We start from the raw sequence: 21,477 nt of genomic DNA, 5'->3' as shown, positions 1-21,477 counted from the left end.
TTGGTTTCCAAACCGTATCTCTAAAAATGGAAGTCCCCGCTTGTTGTTCAATTGCAGCTGATGTAATTTTTCCTGTAGGCTCTAACGGGGACTTGAGGAGACACGAAAGCCCCCCTTCAGATGCAGGCTTCCTGATTCTTACGATAGAGGGAGGCCTTCATGATGCACAGAGGGCACAGCTGTGCGCTCTGGAGCGGGGCGACGTGCTTTGGGGTGAAGGTGAAAGGCACAACTCAGGGCATACTGCACACAAGACGATGTGATGCAGCCACATCCCCAAGAGGAAGGAGAAAGCAAGGGCAGCCAGACGTGCCTGAGCCCCAGTGCCTTGAAATGAGTGCCATCCTTCTGGAAACAAGAGTCCGGTGAGGAAACTGAACAAATCCAAGGTGTCTCTTGGCCTCGGACACGGGAGCTCACATAATCTGCGTGGTGGAGAACACTGGTTGAGAGATGCAGATATCACCTTCCCGCTGCCAGAAAAGCAGTTCACAGCAGCCCTGGCTCTGAATCGGAGTACAAAGTGTTCCAGTTCAGAGGAAGAACTGTCACAGGTGTCACGCTGGTAATGGTCATTCTGACTCACAAAGCTACAAACCATGTCTGCACCCGCCCAACCAATGAAGCCAGGAAGCGAACTTACTATGGGAGACAATCTATGCGCAGGACCATTGGATCATTCGCTCTTTTGAATTAGTCTCACTGGAACTCTCTGTGCTCCAGAGAGACACTTGTTATTACTTAAATTTAAAAGGTTGAAATGGAAGACAGTTTTAGGAATAAAGAGGGAGTTTTAGGAAGAAAATGTAGGTCTTAGAGCGACAAGTATTTTTTATTAATTGCATCACAGAGGGCCTGGAGTTAACTGAATCAGATCAAACTTTTAGAAAAATGGATGTTCAGAAAAAGCTCCAGTAAACTTTCCAATAGCTCATTGATTTTGGGCTGACCCTCTGTAACATACCTGGAATATTGAAGAGGGCCTAGAATCACCTAGAGGTGTGTTTGTGCCCCGTGTAGCAACTATCTCATTATTTAGTCTGTCTGAAATTAATATGCACAGCTTGGTGGGATTTCCCGGCCTTAGGTGTTGTGGATAAAAGTACTATTCTACATAATCTGTTTCCCTTTTCCTCCTGAACACCCAGATGGAGTCCCTTTCCCAGACTCCCTTGCAATTCGGTGTGATCACATGACTGACAGTGGGTGGGACGTGAGTAGGAGACCGTGTGCGTCACTCCCAGGCCTGAAAACTTTACACCCACCCTCCGATATGCTCTTTTCCTTCTCCCGGTGATTGGGGTGGCAACCCCCAGGCGACCCAGGAAGCCTCACGTTAAAGACGGCACACCACCTTCAGCCTGGGTTCTTGTACGTCTACGTTGAGCAGAGCTGCTTCCCTGGACCTCCGTGGATGGTGCCAGTTCCCTTGTGCTGAAGCATTGCGTGCTCGTGTCTGTTCTTTTATTACAGCCTTGCCCACCTGAGTGAACGCAGACCCTAATAAGGACATCAGGGTGTTGGCAGCCTGTGCAACCCCTGCGTGCCTGCCCCAAGATGGAATGCTTGTTCCTAGTGTGACTTACGCAAGGTGCTCAGCAGTGTATCTGGCCATCCTCCCCTGGAAAGAGGTCCTCTGCATCCCTTTGTCACCCAGCGCCCAGGGTCTGCACTCCTATCTCTGTCACCCACGGCAGCCAGATCGTCGACCAGCAGTTGCTCTAAATGCATAGAGATTTTGGATACGTGCTTATTCAAACCCCCGGACACATGAAACTGGGCTGTGCGTTCCCCTGCCACACCTTCCTGAAGCACTGGGCTTTGTTTGAAGATTTTGGAGGAGAAAGAATATTATTTCATACTAAAATAAACATGAATGGGCAGAATGCAAAAGTGGATGAATTTCAAAGACCAAGCCTAAGACTTCAAAGAGAGTTCAAGTTTGCATTTACGGTTCTGGGTCAAGTACTTAGCCCTCCCCTGGGTGCTCATCCACTGTGATTTATTTATTTATTGTTATTCTCAGGGTTTTAGGTTTTAATCCAGTAGCCAAATATTTTCTTCCAATACAGGGAAGACACCTAATTCAAAGGTTGTCAGACGATTTGTTCTTGGCCTCCCTTCTCTTCCCATCCCCTCTCCTCCCCCCTGAAAAAAAAAATAAAAAGAGATAAATTTACCACCCAAGCTTACAGACTACGACGTAGGCTATAACGTGAGTCTCCCAGCTGAACCCTGGAAAGGGCCAGGCTCCCATGCAGCCTGTGACCTCGGGAACCTCCTCCCCCCACTTTTCATGAAGGTGGGAGTAGTTCTCAGGCCCAGGCCCCACTGCGTTTCTTTACCCTCAACCCAGACCAGTCCCGAGTTTGTGACTTGGAGCTGCATGTGATCTAGCCATCTAACACAGAAGGGCCAGCTTCTGCCCTGAGCGGTCTTGTGTTTAACTTTCAAAGTGGGCATCCTTTTGTTTTTCCAAAAGTGCGTGTCCTCTTCTGATAGCCAGTGTATCTGCAGTTAGCATCCACTTGGGAAGAAAACAACCTCTGGATCTGGTGGCAGATTAGCAAAGACCTTCTCGTTTTCTGGGAGTGGACCCTCCACCAGCAACTCATTTCGGGGTCACCAACCACATTTCTCTTGCTGAATTCACAGCCCTGCCTGTGGCATCCTCTTGAATTGCTGGACATGTGTTTACTTGGCTCTGGTGAGGAAAGTACTCCCAGGGTCAGATTCGCTTTGCTTTCAGAAAGGGCCAGGATGAAGCTGGTGGAGGGGTCCAGGAGGCAGCGCCTGCCTCGAGCTCCCTGAGGACGGGGAGGTCTGAGGGGTGAGCATGGCCAGTATCAGAGGAGCTGGGACCCGTCTCCTGTGCCAGACCCTGTGGTGTGAGAGTTTCGCTTGGACGGGAGACAAAACCAGGAGGCAGGAGAGGGGGGTATCAGGATGAGGGGCAGAAGTAGAGGCCACGGTAGGAGGGGCTGGAGTGACAGGAGTAGGAGGTGCATGGCCCAGGCGGAGGTCAGCCAGACTGTAAATATGGGATCATAAGACCTCTTCTGAGTTTTCAATAAGAAATCTTAGGTAAAGTGCCTAGTATATAATGAAAGCTAAATAAATGTTAGTTATCTGAATGAAAAATTATAGAGGGGTGGGGGTGTAGACCTGCTACCACTTCCAAGGCAAAAATATACTGCTAATAATGAAAGATTGGGAGGAAAGAGGAAGCCTTTTATAAGAAACATAATTTACAGTGTTATAAGAATAACGTATGTGAAAGCACTTCTCTTAAGAGACTTTAGAGCAATTTTAGGGTCACAGCAAAATTGAGGGGAAGCTAGAGACTTCCCATGTACCGCCTCCTCCCACACACACCCAGTCACCCCATCATCAACATCCCCCACCAGAGTGGGACGTTTGTTACAACTCACGAACTTACACTGAATCATCATTGTTACCCAAAGCTCACAGTTTACATTAGGGTTCACTCTTGGTGTTCTGTGGGTGTGGAAAATGTATAGCCACATGTATCCATCATTATAGTGTTAAACAGAGTACTTTCACTGTCCTAAAAGTCCTCTGCACTCTGCCTATTCATCCCTTTCCACTTCAGCCCCTGGCAACCACTGACCGTTTTACTGCTTCCATAGTTTTGCCTTTTCCAGAATGTCATGTAGTCAAAACCATACAGCGTGTACCCTTTTCAGATTGCCTTCTTTCACTTAGTCATATGCATTTAAGTTTCCTCAATGTCTTTTCATGGTTTGAGAGCTCATTTCTTTTTACTGTTGAATAATAATCCGTTATCTGGGTGGACCACAGTTTGTTTATCCATTCACCCACTGAAGGACATCTTGTTTGCTTCCAAGTTTTGAAAGTTATGAATAAAGCTGCTATAAACATCTGTGTAAAGGTTTTTGTGTGGACATAAGTTTTCAACCCCTTTGGATAAATACCAAGGAGCACAATTTCTGGATCATATGTGGTAAGAGTATGTTTAGTTTTGTAAGAAGCTGCCAAAATGTCTTTCAGAGTAGCTGTACCATTTTGCATTCCCACCAGCACTGAATGAGAATTCTTATTATTCTGCATCCTTGCCAACATTTGGTATTGTCAGTATTTTAGATTTTGGCCATTATAATGTGTGTGTAGTGATAGCTCATGGTTATTTTAATTTGCATTTCCCTGATGACATATGATGTAGAGCATCTCTTCACAGGCTTATTTGCCAACTGTATCTATTCTTTGATGAAGTGTCGCAAGATATTTTACCCATTTTTAATCAAGTTGTTTATTTTCTTGTTGACTTTTAAGAGTTCTTTCTGTATTTTGGATAACAGTTTTTTATCAGATGTATCTTGAGCAAATATCTTTTCCCCATTTGTGGCTAGTCTTCTTATTCTTGTGACATTGTCTTTTGCCGTGCAGAAGTTTTAAATTTTAACGAAGTCCAGCTTATGCATCCTTTCTCTTATAGATTATGCTTTGGTATTGTATCTAAAATGTCATCGCCATACCACAGATTATTTAGGCTTTCTATTATGTTATCTTCTAGGTGTTTTATAGTTTTGCATTTTACATTGAGGTCTATAGTCCATTTTTGAGTTAATGTTTGAGAAAGCTGTGAGGTATGTGTTTAGATTCATGTTTTTGCATGTGGATGTTCAGTTTTTCCAGTACCATTGGTTGAAGGCTACATTTGCTCCATTGTATTGCCTTTGCTCCTTTGTCAAAGATCATTTGACTATATTTATGTGGTTCTACTTCTGGGCACTGATTTAGTTGTCTGTTCTTTTACCAATAACACACTGACTTGATTAGTGTAGCTTTGTAGTAAGTCTTGAAGTTGGATAATGTTAGTTGTCCAACTTTGTTTATTTCCTTCAATATTGTGTTGGTTATTCTGCATATTTTGCTTTTCCATATAAACTTTAGAATCATTTCGTTGATATTCATGAAATAATTTACTAGGATTTTGACTGGGATTGCATTGAGTCAAGTTGGAAGAACTGACATCTTGACAATACTGAATCTTCCTATCCATGAACATGGAATATTTCTCCATTTATTTAGTATTTCTTTGATTTCTTTCATCAAAATTTTGTAGTTTTCCTCATATAAACATCATACATATTTTTGTTAGATTTATACCTAATCATTTCTTTTTTGGAGTGGTAATGTAAATGATACTGTGTTTTTACTTTCAAATTCCATTCATTTATTGCTGACATATAGGAAAGAAATTGCCTTTTTTTATATTAATCATGTATCCTGCAACCTTGCTATAAATGCTTATTAGTTTCAGGAGTTGTTTTGTTGACTTTTTCAGATGGATGATTATGTTATGTGCAAACAAAAATAGTTTTATTTCTTCCTTCCCAATCTGTATGCCTTTTATTTCCTTTTCTTGTCTTACTGCATTAGCTAGGACGTCCACTATGATATCACAAAGATGTGGTAAGAGGGAAATCCTTTCTTGTTCCTGATCTTAGAGGAAAAGCTTTTTGTTCCTGATCATTAAGTATGATGTTAGCTGTAGGACTTTTGTAGGCTTCTATCAGTTTGAGGAAGTTCCCCTCTATTCCTAGTTTCCTGAGAGTTTTAATCATGAATGGGTGTTGGATTTTTGTCAAATGCTTTTTCTACATCCATTGATATGATTATGTAATTTTTCTTTTTTAGCCTTTTGATGTGCTGGAATTCACTATTTGATTTTCAAATGTTGAATCAGCCTTGCATGTCTTGGATACATCTCATTTGGTCATGGTGTACAATTATTTTTATACACTGTTGAACTCAATTTGCTAGTACTCTGTTGAGAACTTTTCATCTCTGTTCATGAAAGATATTGGTTTATAGTTTTCTTCCCTCATAATGTCTTCATCTGGTTTTGGTACTAGAGTAATGCCAGCTTCACAGAATGAGTTAGGAAGCATTTCCTCTACTTCTATCCTCTGAATGAGATTGTAGAGAATTGGTATGATTTCTTCCTTAAATGTTTTGTAGAATTCAATCCACCTGGGCCTGGTACTTTCTGTTTGGGAAGGTTGTGAATTATTGATTCCATTTCTTTAATAGACACGGGTCTATTCAGATTGCCTATTTCTTCTTCGGTGAGTTTTGGCAACTTATGTCTTTCAAGGAATTGATCCATTTGACTCAGGTTATCAAATTTATTGTCATAGAGTTATTGAAAGCACTTTTTAAACTATAAAGAGCTACATGAATCTGAGGACATTTTGTTACTATTGTTATGGCACTAGTCCGACTTAGATCTTCATTCTTTAAAAGAGATTCATTCATTCATTCATTAGACATTTATTGGGCATCTCCTCTGTGCCAGGCATTTGTTTAACTTTTAGCAGCAACCAGTAAAGCTGGGGCATCTGCCCTCCATGGACCTTGCACTCTTATGGAGGAGATAGACAATGACAGTTATACAGGGATAAAAGCTAAAGAACCACAGGGTGCTACAGCAGGGCTCCAGAGCAGAGGCCCGACTTTCTAGGGAAGTCAGGAGGCCTCCTCAGAAGTGATGACTTAACTAAACTAGAACTACCTGGAAGTCAAAGCCAGGGAAGGGGCCCGGGAGCATGCAGGTATCCCAGTGTTCCAGGCAGAGAGAACTGTGCAAAGGCTGGTGACGGGAGAGAGCATGGCATAGAGAAGAACTTAAAGAGACAAGTGTCAATAATATCAGAATAGAAGAAGAAAAGGGATCGAAAAGAAAGGACTAGAACTTTATTAAAAAATGAGGCGCATACAAATTCTCTTTGGAGGGGGTGATAAATGTTTCAGGACACACCTCCTGGGACTGCTCTGAGGGATCTGACAAATGTAAAGCACAGGCTCTGAAGCGGGTTCACTGGGGTTCCCCAGGGAGCTCTGAGTGTTGCAGCCACTGGTTGGTGCAGTGTCAACAGCTCAGGCTGGGAACCACAGCTTCCGAGGAGGAAGAGAGGGCCCTCCATGCCCTGCTTCTGCCCGTGCTCAGGGTGTGTTGGCGGGGCTGATGGGGCAGGGTGCTGGTGCTGGGGCCACCCCACTGATGAGTCCCACTGCAGCATTTAAACGCTGTAGCTACAGAAGTCTGCAGGACTTCTCCAGAGGTTCCATGAATTTTTTGTGACGTCTGTGGATGCCAGAGGGCAAGATCTGTTCTTTGACATTTGCTCCCTAACTTTCACAGGGACCCAAAATCAAACCAGGCAGTCATCCAGGAGTTCTTTGGCCTCATTTCACATGGCTTTATGTTTTTAAGGTTCTTTTCCTCCGAAGAATTAAAATATTTTATAGACTTCGTGTAGTAGCCTCATCAGGGATCAAAGACGTTATATTCACACACGTGGCATTTGGGGAAACAGAGGTGAGGGCAGGCAGTTGGCCCTGCAGGCATGCTGCAATGACCCAGGACTTTGAATCAGGCCCACCAGGGACTTAAATCCTGCTTTGCCATTTTCTTGCAGCTTTGTTGCAGCAACATTTTCTATGAGCCTCAGTTTCCTTGTGTGTAAGTAAGATAATAATGTCCCATTGCAGGCTTGTTACAGAGTGTATATCAAGTGTTCAGCAAAATGAGCTCCTACTGTTTTCAGCTTCCTAGTCTGTACATCCTGGAAACGTCTGCAGGTGCACCTGTGGAGGTGGGGGTGGGTGGATGGGCCGCAGCCCCGCCTCCTTCCCTGATGCACTCTGTGCTTCCTAAGAAACCAAAATGGCGGCTTCATGTATTGGCTTTGCCAACTGAGAGCTGCTCTCCAGGGATCTGCTGTTCTTCCAGGCCTGGTGCTCTTAGGTAAATGATCCCTGACTATTGTCCAGGCATCTTAGGGTCCACTACACATTGAGAGCGTCCTGGAGCCTGAGCAGCCTCTGCTGGGGTCTGGATTCAGCCAGCGTTCTCTTCATCCCGTAAGTGCCTCTTCAGCCAGGAAAGATTCAAGGCAACCAGTTACGGTAACACATCATGAGGCTGTAAAAATATTGCCTCAAAGGCAGAGTGTAAGATTTCGATCACACTGGTCGAAGTGGGTTTCAAATATGGCTCTGAACAACTTTGCAGTCAGTGTGAAAAGGAAAGCAGATTTAGCCGGCTTGTGGAACCATCCAACAAATACCCGTCCCGCAAAGCCAAGTCCCCAGGATGAAAAGGAGCACGAAGCGTTTTCAGTTGTATTACGTGTATATGAAGTTAGTAGCTGCCAGGCACTTGGGCGTTCTGTGGAAATGGGTACTTGTTGGGTTATGCAAAAGCAACTATCTTTGATTGGGATTGACATATGCACAATACTATATATAAAATAGGTAACTAATAAGAACCTGCTGTATAGCACAGGGAACTCTACTCGATACTTTCTAATGACCTATATGGGAAAAGAATCTAAAAAAGAGTGGATATATGTATATATATAACTGAATCACTTTGCTGTATACCGGAAACTAATATAACATTGTAAATCAACTATACTCCAATAAAAATTAATTAAAAAAATAAAAGAGATAATAAGGAAAAAACAGCAACTATCTTATGCTTGAGCTCAATACGTCTATAATCTGATTTTTCAAGGAAATAAGTTTATGTGAAGTTGCAATAGAAGATATTTTAAACAAATTTCATGGGAAGAAATGAGGTATCGGCATGTCCTGGCCTGTTCTCCACTCTGGAGGGCCCTTCAACCAGCATCGACAAGTCTTATCTACCCTTCATTGCACAGAAATAAAAATCTAGGGACTCTCACCCAAAAAGAGGAAAGCCAGCATATGTATATATTTTAATGCAACCAGCTCTGACCACACCCTTTCAAAGTTATTGAGGTTTTTGCCAGTAGTAAGTTAAAAATTGTCAATTTATTATTTTTTATTTTATTATTATTTTTAAAGGGAATGTCTTGTTTGCAGGACCGCTGAGTTCTTCTATGCTGTCCCTTTGGTGGGGGGTGGGGGGAAGGAGGGGTGAGAGACACTGCGATGTGTTACAGTTTCCTGTGGCCTCCTGTTTCTTTTCTTTTTTTTTTTAATAGCCGTTCTTTTTTAAAAATATATATATATATATATATATATATTTATTTATTTGGTTGCCCCGGGTCTTAGTTGCGGCATGTGGGCTCTTTAGTTGTGGCATGTGACCTCTTAGTTGTGGCATGTGAACTCTTAGTTGTGGCATTCAAACTCTTAGTCGCGGCAGGCATGTGGGATCTTGTTCCCTGACCAGCGATCGAACCCGGGTCCCCTGCATTGGGAGCGTGGAGTCTTAACCACTGCGCTGCCGGGGAAGTCCTAAAAATGGTCAGTTTAGCAGGAACTTGAAATGTGATTCCAGTCCATGCTGTGAGACCATGATTCTCTGTGGCTATTTGGGACTCTCTTAGGGTCACATGTGGTGCTTTCGAATCCCGGGTAAAAGAAGAGGCTCCCTGGGGAGAGGCTGAGCCTGGAGGACCCAAATGGGTGTCAGGACACCAGCTGGCTAGCGCTTCTCTGAGCGCTGTGGGAGAGTGAGGGGGGCAGAGGTCGTGCAGGTAACCGGGTACACGGGGGCAAGGGGTGTAGGCGGGTGAAACGAGAGGCCACAGAAAGGCTTTCCTTAACAATAGCCAAAAAAAGCCAAAGCACTCTCCCGGAAACTGGGAAGCATTTTACTCTCTTGCGTTAAATTATTTTAAGCTTCCATCTCAGAGCCCATATCTCAGCTCCAGATTCCTATCCCTTCACTCGTTTTGCTGCCTCTCGTCCTGGTTGTGCCATTGACATACGCCTGCTCCGTCTCTCAAAGGCAAGTCCTACTTACCTCCCTCCCAGCTCTTTGTTCTGAAGAAAAGGTCCTCTCATCCCGCAAGCTTTGCCTCCATGGACACTTGGCTGCCCTGGAAAAGGGCTCCTTGCTTTTGTAACGAGTGCTTGGGAGGATGTAGGTCAGGTTTGCCCTTTTGAGTTAATGAGACGCGCTCAGAATCAGAGTGAACTTGACCGTGGTGCAGTGCTCCTCCCCAGCTCTGGGGGAAGTTTCTATTCTTATCTAAAAACACAGATCAATCCTTTCTCTTTCCTGCAGTAACTTAATTGTATTTTTCAAAGGTATTAGCACCAATACTTTCCCTTCAACTTCTTATTTTGAAAATTTTCAAGCATACAGAAAAATGGAAATAATTAAAAAATGAAACCCATGTGCTCTTGGACTAGATTCACCAATTCTGCCTCATTTGCTTGCTTTCTTTGGCTCTGTCTCTCTCTCCCTCCCTCTTTTTTCTCTGAGTTTATATACATATATTAGCTTTTTTCGCTGAACTATTTGAAAGTAAATTGTAGTCACTACGCCGGTTCACTTCTAAATACTTCGGCATGAATCTCCTTAGAATTAGAATATTCACTTACATAACTCTGATGTCATTATCCTACCTGACAAAATGAACAACATTTCATTATATCATCTCATATGCAGTCTATACTCTTTTGTTCAATTCAGGATCCTATTAAGTTTCTTTATGATACAACAGTCCACTTGCTTTTATGTCTTTGTGACATTGTATTTTTTGAAGAGTGCAGGCCCATTGCCTTGTACAACATTCTACCTTGTAGACTGATCTGACTGTGTCCTCATGGTGGTGTTTGCTTTTTTTTGGTAGTGCCTGTGCTTTTGCCGTAACTTGGAGTAAAGACGAAATGTGTAGTTAGATGACGGTTAAATAATTCTCTGAAGAATGTTACACAGGTGGTGTTGAGAACTTGTATTTCATTATAAGAGTAACAGGATGTTACATTGTCCTAACATTTGTGATGAAATTTCATGTTTTTGGCTAAGGTTGTGGCCACCAGACCCCTCCACTATATAGATAGATTTTCTTTTTCAAATTGGTAAATAATTGGGGGCGGTGAATACTTTGGGACTGTGTGAAGAGAATGTCACTAGCAATATTTTGTCCAACAATTTAAGAATCCATGATGATCCCTGCCTGTATGAGTTATTATATTGTGGCTGCAGGTTGATGATTTTTTTAATTGTGCAGTCTATTTTATATTTATTAGCTGGCCTTCTGTAAAAGAAGAGCTTTCTCTCTCCACCTCCGTTTCTCTCTCTCCCTCTCACTCCCTCCCCATACCCCTCTTTGCATATCATTATAAATTCATGATTTTTGCAGTTTAATTTGTTATAAACAATGACCATCATTTTTCTAATGCCCACGTTGTCCTAAATTTCACCAGTGGGAGCCCCTTTATTTGGGCCCCATAACCATTTATGTGACCCCATGAGTCTTTGATCACCACTTTGTTTTCCAGCACAAGTTGTCCCAGACTCATCTCGTGCTTTCTCTGACCAAGATCTGGAATCAGCCGTTGCTCCAGGACACCCTGGTTTCTTGTAATGGGGAGAAGCATTTAGAAACCAAAATCTGGGTGCCATGTGTGCTCATGGCTACTAGCCATTTCACTGAACAAAGCTGGCAGATATATTTTCAAAATAATTATGAGTTCTTAATGAATTTCCCACACAAATGTCAGAGTATAAGGCCTTTCCTTATCTTTTCTATTTTCATCTCTTTTTTTTCTTACAGAGAAACTTTTGTTTCTTAAGAAGATTAATATATTTACCTTTTGCCTTATCCAGAATAAAAATAAAATTGTTTTAGAATTATAGTACTGTATTGGTCAGGGTTCCTCTAGAGAAACAGAACCAGTAGGAGGCATATATATATATATATATCTTTCTCTTTCTCTTTCTCTCTCTCTCTCTCTTTCTCTGTATGAGATTTGCTATAAGGAGTTGGCTCACATGACTATGGAAGCTGATAAGTTCCAGGATCTGCAGGGTGACTTGACAAGCAGGAGACCCACAGACAGCCAATGGTGTAGTTTCAGTTCAAAGGCTGGCCGGCCTGAGACCCAGGAGGAGTCAGTGCTTCAGTTTGAGCCCACGGGCGTGGAAAAAATCATGTCCCGCTTGTAGACCACCAGACAAGAGGAGTTCCCTCCTACTTGAGAAAGAATCAGCCTTTTGTTCTATTCAGGCCCTTGAAGGGTTGGGTGAGACACACCCACATTAGGGAAAGCCATCTGCTTGACTCAGTCTGCCAATCAAAAGTCAATCTCGTGGCAAAAACATTCTCAAAACTCACCAGTGAAGGCGACACACAAAAGTAATCACAAATACCAGTATTACAACTATCCACAAACCTAGCAACTTTCAGCTTTCTTTCCATTCGTTTTGACCTTAGAATGTATTCCATTACAGATGTGAGAGATAAAAGTGACTTGGATTAGTCAGAATTAGAAGCTCCTTAAAATCAAAAGTTACTTGAAATAGTTATTTTTCCAAGGGTGGCTATCTTATCAACTTGATGTATATTTAAGTTTATTTGCTTCTGTTTGTCTTCAGTTTTGGAGTTTAAAAAATCCATTTGGATTTAATTTTGGGGTTTTTTGAGTATATAAAATGTTTATATGGTTCAAAATCGAAAAGATATAAAGAAGTATACTCCCAGATATCTCACTTCCACCCCTACCTCCCTTCCTGTTTCTACCCACTCATCAAATTCATCATTCTTGTGTTTCTTTTTGCAAATACGCTACATAATATTGGTATTGACTGGGATCCTTTTCCAATAGAACCATGTCTATTCTTGATCAATGAAGTATCGCAAGTCCACTGCAAACATTTCACAAAAGGCAGAGCAGCGCTTAGGTAGCACAAAAACATCTGGACACAGGTTGTTGGCTAACTTCTTGTTAGTTAACTGACCTTAGTCAGATACTCATATGATTATATTTAGATTTGGTTCACTGGAATTTTCTTCAGTTTTTTATAAACCCCATACATATCTTGTTATTTTGATTTACATGATTTAATTATTATTTCTATTTTAGCAAACACATTTCCTCTCTAAATTCAGTATTTCCTGACAAGGATGAGACCCTGGAGAATAGAACACAGGAAGTCATGAGGTACTTTCTTTGTCTGCTTAACAGAGAAGAGGCTTCAGTTGTACTAGTAACGCCAGGAAAGACCTCCACCTCAGCCCCGCCCCGATTCACGGGAGGAAGTGCTCATCTCCACATGCCAGGATGTAGTCTGACAGCCAACTCCCTAGAGGAGGGAAGGACTGAAAACACCCAGCCTATCAGTGGCATCTCAATGTTGCTCATTTTTCCTATTGGTTCCCCTTATAATGCTTTAGTCTGTCTAACCCCTTATTATTGATTTTATAATGTTCTCACTGTCAATATCTATTATATTCTACTTTTTCAACCCATTGTTCCCTTCCTCCTCCTTTTAACTGTCATGCCTGGTCATTATATCCTTTTCTTTTTCTCTCATTTTGGGGGCCCTTTTTGCTAGAAAGAGTAAACTTCAGCTGGTATTTTGTCTTTACCCACTTTAGGCTGCCAGGACAAGATGAGAAACTAGCAAACGTGCACTTCCGCCCGAGAGTCCTACTCCCCCCCCACCCCCCATTGTTGTTCATTCTGGCATTGACTTTTGTGACACGGACCTCAATGTCTCTTCAGTCGTGACGTGTTCAGGACAAACCTGTGGTGTAGTGGATCCCAGACGCTGGGTGCCTAGGACCCCCTGGCCTGCAGAGGTTCCTGTTCTCTGATTGCGTTCCCTTCCCCGCCCACATGTAAATGGATCAGACCGCAGGCCTAGGCAGGCTCCAGGGATCTGCGTTTTAAGCAAGTGCCCCACGTGAGTGTGTTGCCAGGGCTCTGGAGGCCTCGTGTGAGAGTGCTTCTCTCGAGACACATTGCTCTGAGGCCTGAGAGCTCACTGCCTTGTACAGTGACCAAGAGCTGCCGTGACAGGCACGTGGAGCTGCTGCTGCTGCCGTTCCTCCCACTCGCAAGCTTCATGCCTCTTCTTAGTTGCCTTCATACAGACTGAGGACGAGAATGGTGGTGGCGTGCCAGGTAAGCCACTGAGTTAGTGTTTTTAACCTCAATGGCTTACTTATCTATGCTATTCTTCACTGAGTAGTAAAGACGTGATAACAGCTCGTTTACGCCACAGGTAGCTCCTAACCCATAGTAAAGATGGCTTTATACAATTCAAATTGAGTTCTGTGTTTTTCCAGTATAATGAAGAAAAGTGACGTGTACATACCCCTGAGAGATGGCCTCATATGGCGGCCGAGATGCAGGCTCCGCCATGAGAGTCCGGAGTTCAAATCCCCATCTTGCTACTTACGAGCTTGGCCAGTCTCTCACTTACTCCAAGCCAGCGTTTCCTCATCTATAAATGAGGAGGAAGGTGGTTCTAGCTCCCTCACAGAACTCTTGTTAGGATTAAATGAGATGATACGTGTAAAGTGACTGAAACAGTGCCTGGTCCAGAGTAAACCCTTATTGTTACCATCATCCAGAGGAATGGCTACTTAAGTGCAATTCCTAATATGTAGGAAGATTGTTGGCAGATTTTTACACAGGTGGAAAGCTTGGATACCACAAGATTTTATTATCTTGAGGCAAATTCAAACTCCTTTATCTCATCGTCCATCTGTTCCCTTTCTCCATGCTCCTAGGAACCACTGGATTCAATGGAGCCACTATATTCAAGGAAGGATATCGGGATCAGATGAAAGGAACTGAAGAAAGTTCAAGTATTTTTGTTGGAACTGTTAGCATTCTGTGAAAGCTTTCTCTGGCTTGAGTGTGGGGTGGATGTTCGGTGAATATTGAGGTTTTGCAGAGCAACGTGGGGCTACCAGGGGACAAACGGGAAGCACGGCCACCTCTCCTGGCTGACTTTGATTTCAGCACCAGCTCTGCACTCCCATTTCTGCTGAGAACAGTAATACCTGTCCCATATTCTGCTCAAAGATCATGTAGGAATGCACAGAATGTCTGGAGGGCAGGAACAGATACCATCACTATCATCAGGGTTTTCACAATAGCTTTCCTCCTTTGTTCCAGCTATAAGGCTAGACACTATAGCCAGGGAAGCTGGGGGTCTGGGGCGAGGTTGCCCCCACTCTTGAGGCTACACTGGGACGTGTGGACAGGACAAACCACAGTTACTAGTGGCTCCCTTTCCAAGGCTGTTAAGGCTGCAGCTGGCTCTCATTTCCATCCCTTTCTGATTTTTTGACCCCTTCACTTCATCAGCTCTTTTCTTCCCATCTTGTTCTTTTTCATAGCTGCTCTCTCTCCAGTGGCTTTCCTCTTGTCTACAAATGGCTCCAGTCTCCCCATCCTCAACAAAACCTTTCCTAGGTCAGCTTCCACTCTCGACACCTGTCCTGTACCTGCCCTTCACTGGCTTCCACAGTCTCACATGCTGCCCTAGACGTTTCTCCAGGTGCACTTTGCTCTGCTCTTTGTCATCTCGTTTCCTTACCTGTCCCTTGACTTCACAGTCAGTTAAGAGTGGCCTCCAGTTACCAAACCCACTGGACGCTTTTCCATCCAGTCTCTTCAGCAGCATTTTGACACCCTACCTCCTTTGCTTTCTGCACCTGAGTGCTGTCCTGGTTTTCATTTCTTTTCTTTTCTTTTTTCTTTTGGAGGGGGGGGTCCAATTATTCCCCTCTTGTTAAGATGACATAAATGGAAATGACATTTTTCAAGATTCTCTTTTTGATCTTTTTCTCTTGTTACACTCATTTGTCCCTTGGCGATGTCATCCTCTTTCATGACTTCAAATCTGGGACAAATCAGCTAAGAGTGGTCATCTAGGTCCCTGGTACCCACTGCCCACTTCGATGTTGTGTTTGTTTTTTATCCTTCTTTCCATGAATGTGGTGCGTCACATTTACTGATTTTTCATATGTCAAAACATACTTGAATCTCAGGACAAATCTCACTTGATCATGGTGTATGATCCTTTTAATATGTTGTTGAATTTTGTTTGGGGTATTTTGCTGAGGATTTTTGCATCTATGCTCATTAGGGATACTGATATGTAATTTTCTTGTCTTCAGGGTCCATGTCTGGCTTTGGTATCAGGGTAACAGTGGCCTCATAAGATGAGTTAGGAAGTGTTCCTTCTTCTTCAGTTTTTTGAAAGAGTTTGAGAAGAATTGGTATTAAGTTTTATTTAAATGTTTGGTAAAATTCACTGGTGAAACAATCTGGTCCAAGACTTTTCTTTGTTGGGAGGTTTTTGATGACTCATTCAGTCTCCTTACTCATTATTGTTCTGGTTATATTTTCTATTTATTCATGATTCATTCTTGTTAAGTTGTATGTTTCTATGATTTTACCAATTTCTTCTAGGTTATCCAGTTTGTTGGCTTAGAACTGTTCATAGTAGTCTCTTGTGATTCTTTGTATGTTTGTGGTATCAGTTGTATTTATTACTTACTTCTATTCCCGTTTCCAAGTTCTACTGTATCGGAGTCAACTTTGGCTGCATAACAAACAACCATAAAACCTCAGTGTCCTAAAACAACAAGTATTTGTTTCTCAGTCATGTGTATGTTGGTGGACCTGGGCAGAGATCTTTCAGGCTGAGGTTCAACGATGTTTCATTCTTTTGGAGAGGCTGTAAGCAGCCTGGAGCATGTTATTCTCATGGCGAAGGTCAGAAACTCCCAGAGGAGTAAGTGGAAGTGTGATGTGTCTTAAGGTCTAAGTTCAGAACTAGTTCTTCTGCTCTGATTCCATTGACCAAAGAAAGTCACGCGGTCAAGCCCAACATTAGTGGATGAAGGTTATGGGAAGGAGAGATATAGTCTATTTCCCCTACACCCTTCAAGGTTGTACAAAGAACCCTGCTTTCTGATTTACTTTTTAGGAGTTTATGTTGGGATCATAGTATAGGTCATTTACTTTCTATGGTCTATTGAGAGTTAACGTTGTACCAATTCACATAAAATGTAAGAACTTTGCAAGTGTGAAGCCTACTTTCCAGCCCCATCTGTTATGCTACAGTTGTTATATGTAATATGTCTGTATATTTTATGCACTGCAAACTACGTTTTTCTTTTAGCTTTGAACAGTCATATGCATTTTTATGAAATTAAGAGGGAAAGCTAGCCTTATGTTTATTTAATACATTTACCATTTCCAGTCTGCTCCACTGTAGATGCAAATTTCCATTTGTTATCATTTCCTTTCATCCTAAAGAACTACTTTAGCACTTACTGTCGTCCAGGTCTGCTGACAAAAAAATTCTCTCTTACTCTCCTTTTCTTTTTTTTAATCTGAAGTGTCTTTATTTTGCCTTCACTCTGGAAGGATACTTGAGTTTGATAAAGAATTCAATGTTGACATCTTTTTCCCTTCCAGTCTTTAAAGATGTCATTCCACCTCTCCTGGCCTCCTTGTTTTCTAACTATTAGCCTTCACTCTATGGTCCCTATTAGCCTTCACTCTATGGTCCCTATTAGCCTTCACTCTATGACCGTATTGTCCATGCTGGAAACTTCCTTCTTTTCCAAGAAAGATGCTTACTCTGTTTACAGATTCATTCTTGAGTTTTATCTCAGGAGAAATTGCCCTAGTCACTTGTGATTGGGAATATACTGGAAGGAGGAGGGGCACAGCCGACCCCATGGTTGTGTAGGCAAAAGAAACAACTGTACTTTTATTTCAGATGATAGGTCTGTAGATCCAGAAATTAAAGAAGTCTTAATATTAGAATTAATAAAAAAATTTTATAATATAACCAGATACAATATAAGTTTACAAAATCAAAACCTTTTCTTTATGATAACAATAAAAAGTTGGAAGTTAAATTTTTTTATAAGTACCATCCATATATAGAAAAAACTATAACATATTTAGAAATAAATTTTTAAAAGGCTCAGCGTGCTTATGAATATAACTGTTAGATATTATTGAAGAACATGAAACAAAGCCTGAATAAACAGAGAGGCAGTTCATATTCTTAGATGGGAAGATACAATTACAAAAATATGATCTGTCATTCCAAGTTATTTTAATGTAATTTCAACGGATTCTCCATTTTTTGGAAATAAATAAAATTACTACATAGTTCATATATAAGAATACATGTCTAAAAATAGTGGAAGAAAAGAGAGTTTGATATTGGATTCATGAATATATGGAAACAATATACACAAAGGTGGGATTCCAAGCCATATTAGAAAGTAAGCCATATTCTTAGTAAGACAGTAAATACTGAAGCAATGAATGAAAGCAAAAATATATAACATGATAGAAAATACCTCTAATTACATAATTATACATACATGAATGTAAATACATATATACTTGACTACAAACAATTTTTTGAGATGTATCTTTTTATTTATTTTAAAGTTTTATTGGATTATAGTTGATTTACAATGTTGTGTTAGTTTCTGCTGGACAGCAAAGTGAGTCACTCAAACATATACATATATCCACTCTTTTTTAGATTCTATTCCCATGTAGGTCATTGTAGAGTATTGAGTAGAGTTCCCTGTATATACACTAGGTTCTTATTAATTATCTATTTTATAGATGGTAGTGTGTATATGTCAATCCCAATCTTCCAATTTATCCCTCCCCCCTTCCCCCTTGATAACCATAATTTTGTTTTCTACATCTATCACTCTATTTCTGATTTGTAAATAGGTTCATTTGTACCATTTGTTTAGATTCCACATATAAGTGATACTATATGATATTTGTCTTTCTGTGTCTGACTTACTTCACTCAGTATGACAATCTTTAGGTCCATCCATGTTGCTGCAAATGGCATTATTTCCTTCTTTTTTATGGCTGAGTAATATTCCATTGTATATATATACCACATCTTCTTTATCTATTCCTCTGATGATGGACACTTAGGTTGCTTCCATGTTCTGGCTATTGTAAATAGTGCTACAGTGAACTTTGGGGTGCATGTATCTTTTTTTTTTTTTTTTTGCAGTACGTGGGCCTCTCACTGTTGTGGCCTCTCCCGTTGCAGAGCACAGGTTCCAGACGTGCAGGCTCAGCAGCCATGGCTCATGGGCCCAGCCGCTCTGTGGCATGTGGGATCTTCCTGGACTGGGGCACGAACCCATGTCCCCTGCATCGCCAGGCAGACTCTCAACCACTGCGCCACCAGGGAAGCCTGCAAGTATCTTTTTGAATTATGGTTTTCTCCAGATATATGCCCAGGAGTGGGATTGCTGGATCATATTATAGCTCTATTTTTAGTTTTTTAAGGAACCTCCATACTGTTCTCCATAGTGGCTGTATCAATTTACATTTCCACCAACAGTGCAAGAGGGTTCCCTTTTCTCCACACTCTCTCTAGCATTTCTTGTTTGTAGATTTTTTGATGATGGCCATTCTGACCAGTGTGAGGTGACACCTCATTGTAGTTTTGCTTTGCATTTCTCTTACGATTAGTGATGTTGAGCATCTTTTCATGTGTTAGTTGGCAGTCTGTATATCTTCTTTGAAGAAATGTCTGTTTAGGTCTTCTGCCCATTTTTGGATTGGGTTGTTTGTTTTTTTGATATTGAGCTGCATGAGCTGTTTGTTTATTTTTAAAAATAATTATAAAGCAAAATACACACTAAATAGGTTCCCAAGACACACTGAATAGAATCCAAAGACAATTACTAATGTACCAGGGAAAATATAATATACACATATGGTGATCATGTGCAACATATAAACATATATACAGTAATCCCTTCTATATAGAGAAATCATACAAATAAAAAACAAAAAGACAAACAACCCAACAGAGATGGCCACATATTCTCAGGTCCTAGTTTAGAGTTGTTTCTGGAAAGCAGCTGTCCAATCAGGAACCAGATTTCCTAGCCCCTCCCCACTTGCATCTAATGACATCATGTGACTAGTTCTCACTGATGAAAGTGATTGTGTCATTGCTAGGGTCAAGGAAGTGAAGGAAAGGCGTCAATTTTCCATCTTCTCTTCCTATAGCTCTAAGGAATGGTGGCGCCAGAAGATGGAAGAAGTCCACGTCCCTGAATCATCTGGAAAGCTGCCTTCCAAACTCACTGGACAGTTACATGAGTGAGAAATAAGTGTATTATCTTATGCTTCTGAAACTCTGAGGTTTCTTTTTTATTAAGGCTAGCATTACCCTAACAAATACAGGATATGAACATAAAATTCACAGGAGGGAATGGCGCAATACCCATTGAACATATGACTAAAATTTTAACCTCCCTAGCAGTCAAGAAAATGCAAATTAAACCACAGATATACCATTTTAAAACTCCATCAGATTTGCGAACATTAGAAAAGCAATAATATTTAGAGCAGCTAAAATGCAAGGGCAGCCACTGCTGGTGGAAGTGTACAGTGCTACAATCTCTGGGAGATGTAATCTGACAAAATTTATTAAAGTTAAAATATATATTTGTTATACAACATCACATGTGATATACATTTGTTCTTGTTTTTCTTGCCAGAAATGTGTAACCTGAATCTAGCCAAGCCTCTAGACCTAACTTCCAGTTTCAGAAATACCAGAAATAGAGGAAAAGTTAAATAATACCATAGAGGGAAATAGTCAGAAATCCAGGATGTGGGACACTCTACAAGATAACTTAGCCAGACACCTTAAACACCAATGTCTCAAGAAAAAAGTGACAAACTCTTCTTCACTAAAAGAGACCAAAGAGGTACAAAAACTAAATGCAGTACATTAGCTCAGATTGACTTCTGGCTAAGAAAGAAAGTATAAAAGACATTCTTAGGACGGCTGGGGGGATATTTGAATGTGGACTGAATATTAGCTGACATGATGAAATTATTCCTAATTATCTGAGGTAGGACAGTGGTTTTGTAGCTATCTAGAAGATGCTCTCTACTCCTAGAGAGGCATGCTAAAATATTTAGGGGTGAATGGTCATGATATTCAGGGGAGAATTGCCAAGTAGTAGAGCAAACATGGAAATTATACTTATAAATAGAGATAAAGCGTATGCAGACATTTTCGCCTAGCAAGTTCATCTTTGCAAACTTATACTACAAAATAAATATATTAACACATAAGAATGAAAGTATAAGGCTGTTTGTTGTTTCATTGTTTATTGTGACAAAAAATTGGAAACACCAGCAAGAGAATATGATGAAGAAATTATGGCATATCCATGCCACGGACTACCACACAGCAACTGCAGAGAATGAGTTAGATCTCTCTGCATTGAATTGAAGGGATATGCATGGTATATTGTTAAGTAAGAAAACAGTTGTAGAATAAAAGTATAGTATAAATTCACCTTGTATAAGACAATATTTGTATCAAAACAAAACATACCCTCTCTTATCTAAATACCTATCATCTATCTATCTATCTATCCTCTATCTATCTATCCTCTATCATCTACATATGTACGTGTGTATGTGTATATATGGAAAAGAGAGTTAGAGCAGGAAAGGTACACATCAGGTTGTAAACGTTGGTTGTCTTAGAGAGGGAGGTGGGAGATTAACTTTTTTCTTTAAATATCTGTGTATCATTTCACTTATTATAATTAGTGTGAATTACAATGGAATTTTATTTTTAAAAAACCTTATGATAAACTCTGGTCTGCCTATGACATCCCTTCTTGTTTCCCAACATTG

General features: G+C 41.1%; 1 long non-coding RNA gene across 3 annotated transcripts in view; it reads left to right on the top strand.

Annotated features, from left to right (window-relative positions):
- The window catches only part of LOC113628411 (uncharacterized), a 90,489-nt gene that overhangs the window by 40,598 nt on the left and 28,414 nt on the right, over positions 1-21,477 (top strand). For 2 of the 3 annotated variants that reach the window (XR_003436058.1, XR_003436056.1), the window contains one exon: positions 79-3,912. This is a non-coding gene — a long non-coding RNA (uncharacterized LOC113628411). Of the gene's footprint in view, positions 1-78; positions 3,913-19,824; positions 19,918-21,477 lie in introns of those variants that run through there. The other variant, XR_003436057.1, reaches the window with a different exon arrangement.

Source organism: Aethalodelphis obliquidens, unplaced genomic scaffold (genome assembly GCF_003676395.1).
Source record: "Aethalodelphis obliquidens isolate GAN/ISIS:26980383/991018 unplaced genomic scaffold, ASM367639v1 scaffold23, whole genome shotgun sequence".
NCBI classification, from domain to species: Eukaryota; Metazoa; Chordata; class Mammalia; order Artiodactyla; family Delphinidae; genus Aethalodelphis; species Aethalodelphis obliquidens.
Note: the sequence above shows the minus strand (reverse complement) of the source record. Positions and strands in the feature narration are given on the sequence as shown.